Below are 8,214 nucleotides of genomic sequence, written 5' to 3'. Positions count from 1 at the left end.
TAGAGACTAGAAACTCAGTTATACATGCCAAGCTAGCTGTCTGATCCACAATTAAGTCATGGATAAGGGATGGGGAAGATTTATTACAGGCTGACTTGTTGTTCGGTAGCAGCAGCCAAAAACCTGGGCCTCTAAAATCCAATGACCAGCCATTAGAAAAGAAAATGGGGGACTAAACAGTGAAACCAATATTAGAGACACAAGGCCACATTCCACAAGTACAACTCACTCCATCTCCCACTGCCGACAGCCAAATGATATTCTAGCCAACAACCATCCTTGTTTGAAACTATTTCTTTCTGTGAACCCTTATTTTGTATTTTAAGCATAATATGCACCTAAAAAAACTTAAGCAAACTTTCAGAAACTTTCTATTTTTCTCTTTAATAGCAAAATTTATACTAATGGTATCTTGGAAGCTTTTAAAATTGTGTTATATTGAACAAAGGCTGCATTTATTGATGTGCTCTACTTGCTCTTTTTACTGAATATATCCTTCACAGTCCCTTCCAGTTTCACATTATTTCTTGAAAATAACTACTGCTAAAATGACTTTTTTTTAAAAAAAAAAATTAAAGCTTTCATAACGTGTGGTCTACAGTTATATTTTGTGTACAACCGAGACATGGATGGTTGTTTATCTACATAATGAGGTAGATTTCTTTACTCTCAAGTGTGGAAAGCTCAGCAAAATTCTTTTTTTTTTTTTAGTTAACAAGGAAGATATTTTATTCTTCAATTGTAATTCTTGAATTGCTATTGCTTAATCAGGACCATTCTGTGGTAGTACCAACCTACTCAGTAGCCAGAGCTATGGGAGCTGCAGACCAATTTTCAGTGGCAGTCTGTGAACTCCAGTCCTCAGTGGGGTAAGGCTGAATTGGGACAGAAGGCACTTGCACCCCTTCAGACCAATCAGACACCTCCGGTTGTGGAGGTGCAGTGAATTCAGGGGCAGGTGCTGCCATTCACCCTGGAACTCCTCCTTTGTAACTGCCTTATCAGCTGCAGCCTGTTCTTCTTTTTCAATCTCTTCAGGATCTCAGTAGAAATAGAGATCAGACATAATTTCCCATGGATGCTCATGGGAAATAGTGCCACTCATTTGCAGGACTTCCCAAGCCAATATCCACCACATCAGACCAACTGAGTGAGCTCCCTTGTTGTTGCAGAGAATAGCAATATCTACATAATGTAGGGGAGAATCTGTATTGCACAAAGCAATGGTGGGAATGTTTACATAAGATGCTTCAGTCAGCGGCTGATGATCAGCCCTTGGATCAGTGACCACCAAAAGGCGGGCTTCACAAAAAGAACCGGCCAATAATTGGAGTTGCAGCAGTAGCTGCAGCAAATTTCAAAACAGCACACTACCCAGTATTCCTGGAGGAGATAACACTGACAGCAAAATTCTTAAGAAGCTATTTCATGACACGCTACATGAAGAATATTCCAAAGAGAGAAGGATGTTCATACTGGTAGGCACTGAACTTTTGATAATGGACAGGAAGAATTTTGGTTGGGGTTGTAGATAAGTGAGTAGATGTTAGCTAGTGTGGTGCCATTTGCTTTTCCCTGGGTGAGAGCTGGTGATAACTAGGATGTAATTGCAAAGAGGCATACCTGCTTTGTGCATTGTCTAGAGTTACTGTTGTGAGATAGACGATGAGATAGATATTGTTTAAATAATTGAACAAATTAGATATCCAATTTGTCTTGAAAAATTTTCATCCACATTCTATCAAAGACTCAAAGAGCTTTTCTCTCACAGGACATGAGAGAAATGTCACTATTGATTTTAGATTTTAAAAGGTTGCAAAATTTCTGGTGGGATCCTTTTCACATTCTGAACATGCAAAGTCTTTTTGAATGTTTCTTCTCAATTATCTGTTTCCAGAGAGGCAGAAAGAGACTATGCCTGAAAAAAAAAAAAAAGCTTCAAAGGAAGAAAAATGAAGAATGTTGCCTACCATTGCCAAGATTTCTTTTTTTGTTTCAAATGATTCCGGTGCTTAAAAGTGATAAACAACTGAAAGAATGGCAAAGTGGAGTGAATAAGTTTGTCTGGAATGAGAAAAAACCGAGAGTGAAATTGAAAATTATGCAAGATGTTCCAGAAAGGGGAGGTCTTAAACTTCCAAACCTACAGTTATATTATGAAGCAGCAGCTTTGACTCAAGCAAGCGATTGGTTTGGAAGGAAAAAGACTGGAATATTGAATATAGAAAGTTTTGATCTTGAATTTGGATGGCATGCTTACTTATTTTATGAAAACAAAGTGGATAAAGTATTTAAAAGCCATATACTTAGAGACTCTTTGATGAGAGTTTGGAAGAAGCACCAACTCAAATGGGATTACAAAATACCGCTATGGCTGGATCTTGGTCATATTATGTGGAATACAAATATAATGTCACTCGGGGGGGGGTATATAAAGAGGTTCTTTTTACAGATGCGGGCAGATGGCAACTGAAGACATTAGAGACACTGTTGGACGAAGGGATTAATTTAACTTGGTTACAGTATAATAAACTTCAATTGAGATGGAAAGAGGACCAAAAAATTGGTATTATGTTGCATGAGGAAGAACTGGTTAGACATATAAAAGAAAAAGGTCCAATGCATATTAAAAGGCTTTACAATGTTTTGTTAGAAAGGGATTCAGAAACTGAATTGGTTAAAGATTGTATGATTAAGTGGGCACAAAATTTTGCAGAACCAGTGATGTTGGAAACATGGGAAAAAATTTGGGTTCAGAATGTTAAATTCACACAGTCGCAGATTCTGAGGGAAAATTTTTATAAAATGTTTTATAGATGGCATTTAGATCCTAAGAAATTGTCGTGTACGTACCCTAATGTTCAGCCAAAATATTGGAGATGTGATTGTTTAGATGCTACATATTATCATGTTTGGTGGACTTGTAAGAAAGTTAAGGCTTTTTGGATAAAAATTTGGTGGGTCATGCAGAATGTTTTGAAGAAAAAAATTCAATTTTCTCCACAATTGTTTTTACTGGGTATAGTTAAGGGTTTTACATTGGATGAAACAAAGTTGATATTGTATATGATAACAGCAGCGAGATTATTGATAGGTAAATATTGGAAAAATGAAGCTTTGCCCACTATCGAGGAATGGACTTTGAAGATGGCCAGCTTTGCAGAGATGGCGAAGATTTCAGCATATCTAAAAGATTGCTCACAAGAGACTTATGAATGGGAATGGAAAAAGTGGATAGATTATGTGCAGAACAAATATCAAACTAGGAAGTATCAAATAGCTTTTCACTGACAGTATTATATAAAGATAGAAATATTTGAATTTTGTGAAGATGAAAAATTATATGGGGGATGGAGGGGTTCAAGTTTTATATAAAGGGGATTCTGATGGGAGTATATTCTGTGGAAGTCTGGGGGGGAGGGGAGGGTTAGGGGGGTTTGGGAGGGTTAGGCTGGGGAGCTTGGGGTGGGTTGGGGGGGGAAATGGGGTAAAAATGTAATTGTAAAACTTTTGCAATAAAAAAAAAAGAATGTTGCCTACCATGAAAACATTTGGGGACTACAGATTCTTCAGCTGTTAGCATCCTATCAGCTGAAGAATGCAGCTGGTATCATGCTCTTGTAGCCATAGAGACAGTGAGGGGTGAGACTAGCTGGTAGGAGAAACCAGTCTCTTTTAAACAAGTGGCACATATCTCAATTCAGCTTACAGCTATTTGAGCAGTAGTAGCTATGTATCTGTAACCTTGCTCTAAATGATCATTCCTTCCCAGCAATGAACATTTAATAATGTTGCTTTTCCTTTTAAAATTTACTATCTGGAATAATAGGAAGATTTTGTGTGCAGTGCACAGCAAAGGTTTCTCTTAGCCTAAGTATAAATTATTTCTCAAGTTCATTGTGCAATACAATTAGAAGGAAACGATGCGAGTCTGTCAAATAATTTGAAGGGAGTTCAATAAAAGAATCGAGATGGGACAATGGTAATGATTCAGGCAGTATGCAATATTCTTGTAATAATCCCTTTCAGAACTGGATGCAAACAAAGCAAACAATACCCCAAACCTTCATTGCCTTTATTATCGATACCTTGATTCTGTCCTTGAACAAACTAAATATTCAGTTTCCATAAGTTTTTCTGAAAATTTGCCAGGGCATGCAGTACATCGTTTACAATAGAATCTACTCACTACTTTTATTATTATTATTATTATTATTATTATTATTATTATTATTATTATTATTCATTATTTTACTATATTCACTAGGGAAGTAAGCTTGTGAAAAGTTCACATTAGATTGGTAGTTGTTTTGCAAATAACTGAAAATTCTCCCACATGTTCTTTCCCACTAAATAATACATCAGAAAAATATGCTTTCAGCACCTGCCTCTTCCTACTTTCTGATCACCCATCAGGGATCTATATAGTTGTGGGGTTTTTTTTACAGATTAGAAGAATTTAATAAAATGTATGTAGCAACCCCCCCAATCTTCATACTTTCTTATAATTCAAAATTGATATTATTATATATAATCAAATTAATTAGTGTAGTGTTCTACTCAGATACTCATTATATAACATTGATACTTATATAATCATGAATCTATATGTAAAAGCCTGAGAAAGTGACGAATGAAAATTATTTCTAGCCTTTTGATTTAAAAAAAAAAAACATGGGGATTTATTTTCTCCCTGATTTTCCCCACCCATAACATTCCCCATAAAATTCCCTTCCAGATAATATTTCCTGACTACCAGAAATGAATAGACATTTCTAGATTGTGTTGGAGGCACCACCAGTCTAAAGTGTGCTTGAAACCATGGAACAAGCCAGTAGTTAAAACCAAAGAGGGATTAGAACTAAAATGAAGTGACAAAATGGTAGCTCTCTATCAAAGAGCAACCAGGAATACAGAAACACACTGGCATTCATGCAAACATTATTGCAATTGGAAAACAACTTGTAAAAATTATGGCCCAACAGGTTCCAATGACCAGCTTGAATGGGTGCTCTCAAGATAAGACTTAAGAACTATTTTATATAGTTATAAAATAACTATTTTATATAGTTCTTATTTTATAAGAACTATTCTATAGTTCTTATAGGTTTGTAACTGACCACTGAAAGAAGTTGCCTGGTGATTCCTGGCAATCCATTCAGTTTATGGATACAGTATCTAATGTCCCATGGAGAATATCTATATCTATCTATCTATCTATCTATCTATCTATCTATCTATCTATCTATCTATCATAATAATACTAACTTTATTGTCATTGTACATGTATACACAGTATACCCATACAATGAAATTCACTTAATACCCAAAGACCAGGTCCAACACACATAACAATTCCCAAACACACTCCCACCCACCACAGTTCTCCACCCCTAAACCACCCAAACATCCACACAACAGACCAAGTAATACTGTCCAACAGCTCACTGATGGGGGCCCTTTAGTTCATTGTTGAGTGCAATTATAGCTCTGGGATAAAAACTATTCAGAAATGTGTGATCCGAGTTTTAATTGTTCTGTATCTTCTGCCAGAAGGCAACAGTCCAAACAGTTTGTAAGCAGGATGGGAAGAGTCTCTGAGAATGTTATGCAACTTTCTCAAACAGCAAGATTCAAAGATGTCATCCAAGGTTGGTAACTGGAGTCCGATGATATTCTGGGCAGTTTTAATGATTCTCTGTAGAGCTTTTTTGTCCGCTACAGAACTGCTCCTATATCATGCAAGAATGCTGTATGTCAGGGCACTCTCAATGGTGCTGCCATAGTAGGACAGAAGTAAATGCTGAGAATCTGTCTTGTCTGTCTGTCTGTCTGTCTGTCTGTCTGTCTGTCTGTCTGTCTGTCTGTCTATCTATCTATCTATCTATCCATCTATCTATCTATCTATCTATCGCTATCTCTGTCTCTATCTCTATCTATCTATCTATCTATCTATCTATCTATCTATCTATCTATCTATCTATCTATCTTATTTATTGATAGCACCTAATCAATCAATCAATCAATCAGTACACGCACACCCATGTTGGTATGGAATAATGGTTAAGGATTAGAAACCGAGATACTGTGAGTTTTAATCATTCCTAACTGGCTGTTGTGACTGGACCAGTTGCATTCTCACAGGGTTGTTGGAGGGAAAATAGGGGATGGTTGCATTATGTATTCCGCTTTGAATAATAATAAAAAAATAATGTAGCACTATAAGATATTATCAAAAGATGTATTGCAATATGTAACTAAATGCCTCATTTGAATGTTACATTTATATGTTGTGAAAACACATTCCCCTGGAAATTCAGTGCAGATACAAAAGATAACAACAGATAGACTTACTCAGTTATTTATCAGACATTCTTGGTTAGCTTGACAGTGCATTACATGTAATGGTACTTTATTGAAGTAAGTGTTGCTAGAATTTCACCATTTAATGTAAGCTAATATTAGTGGCTTCAGTGGAAATATTTAATAGTGCATGGCAAAAACACAGCATTCCATTTCTTCTTATTGATTAAATGATCTCAAGTCCAAACAAAACATAGGCATAATTCAGTCTAAGACAAACACTTTTTAGTTCTATTGGTTTTAATGGAAAAGTTATATTTTAACTCTTTATACTTTTTCCACTAATTCTAATACAGTTTTTCAAAGTTTAATTTTGGCTACTCAGTTCACTTTCCTAAAAGATGCATACTTGACTATCTTAAAAGATATTTTTTTATCTTTATTAGTTACTAGACATCAGCAAATTATGTGCCTTTATTTGATCAACTTTATGTTAGGTGAGAATACTGAGCAAGTGTATCTATTAATAGTGAGAAAGGTCACTCGTTTTATTGAGAAACTGAAATAGCAATATTTTTTAGCAGTAACCAATCTTGCATACCTCTAAAGAAAAATATGCCAGTAAAAGGAAGACCTTGATTCTGCCTTTTCCAAAACAAAAAGTGGGAAGTGTGTGTGTGTGTGTAAACATACTGTGTATATAAATGTACTGTGGCTCAGAGATTAGATTATGTGAGTGGAAAACAGGGGATTCTATAAAAATGATAACATTTTGAGGGGTCCATGGTACTCTCCTGGGTCTTGCTCCTTGGGAGAAAAGTTATGGCAAATCTAGATAGCTTATTAAAAAGAAGAGATATCACCTTGCCAGCAAAAGTGCTTATAGTCAAGGCTATGGTTTTCCCAGTTGCAATATATGGCTGTGAAAGTTGGACCATAAGAAAGGCTGAGCACCAAAGAATTGAGGCCTTTGAACTATGGTGCTGGAGAAGACTCCTGTGAGTCCCTTGGACTGCAAGGTGATCAAACCGGTCAGTCCTACAGGAGATCAACCCTGACTGCTCTTTAGAAGGCCAGATCCTGAAGATCAAACTCAAATACTTTGGCCACCTAATGAGAAGGAAGGACTCGCTGGAGAAGTGCCTAATGCTGGGAAAGATTGAAGGCAAAAAAGAAGGGGATAACAGAGAACGAAGTGGCTGGATGGAGTCACTGAAGCAGTCGGCGTGAGCTTAAATGGACTCCAGAGGATGGTAGAGGACAGGAAGGCCTGGAGGAACATTGTCCATGGGGTCACGATGGGTTGAACATGACTTCACAACTAACAACAACAACAATGGTACCCTCTGAGCTTGATTGTTTTCTTGCAGATGTTTCATTACCGAACTGCAAGAAAACAACCCAAGCTCAGAGAACAGCAGGGATCCCTCATTTCAATCCTCAGCTACAAATATTGTCCTTTATCAGTAATAACATTTGGTTGCACTGATTTAGGGGATCAAAAGGGGAACATTATGACTATCTATTGCAAGGTCTAAATAGAACCCCCAGTTTTCCATTCACATAATCTAATCTATGAGCCACAGTATGTTTATACACACAGTATGTTTATATTCAGGCTGTTATAAAGCATTCATTCTAACACCTGTGAATGTACAAGGACAGGTCAAGATGATATGACAGGTTCTCTTCCCAATCTCTAATTCCTGACTTTAAGAATCCTGTGAGTAGCATTATTCAAGCAGCTATCATGAGGTAATATCTCATTCTGATAGTAAGCAATGGATTACCAGTAAAGTTTTAGAATAGAATAGAATAACTGTCAACTTGCAAAATATCCCTGGCCTGCTCTCAAGTTGCCATAGACAAGGGGGAATGGGAAAACGAACTTTGCAGCTGCAGCAAGGGAAT

General features: G+C 36.6%; 1 pseudogene; it reads right to left on the bottom strand.

Annotated features, from left to right (window-relative positions):
• Nucleotides 1-767: 767 nt before the first annotated feature.
• Nucleotides 768-8,214, bottom strand: part of LOC139311011 (small ribosomal subunit protein uS2-like) — a 119,014-nt pseudogene continuing 111,567 nt past the window's right edge.

The sequence above is a fragment of the Pituophis catenifer genome, unplaced genomic scaffold (genome assembly GCF_029215685.1).
Source record: "Pituophis catenifer annectens isolate HBS135680 unplaced genomic scaffold, rPitCat1.0.hap2 SCAF_1, whole genome shotgun sequence".
In the NCBI taxonomy this organism is placed as follows: Eukaryota; Metazoa; Chordata; class Lepidosauria; order Squamata; family Colubridae; genus Pituophis; species Pituophis catenifer.
Note: the sequence above shows the minus strand (reverse complement) of the source record. Positions and strands in the feature narration are given on the sequence as shown.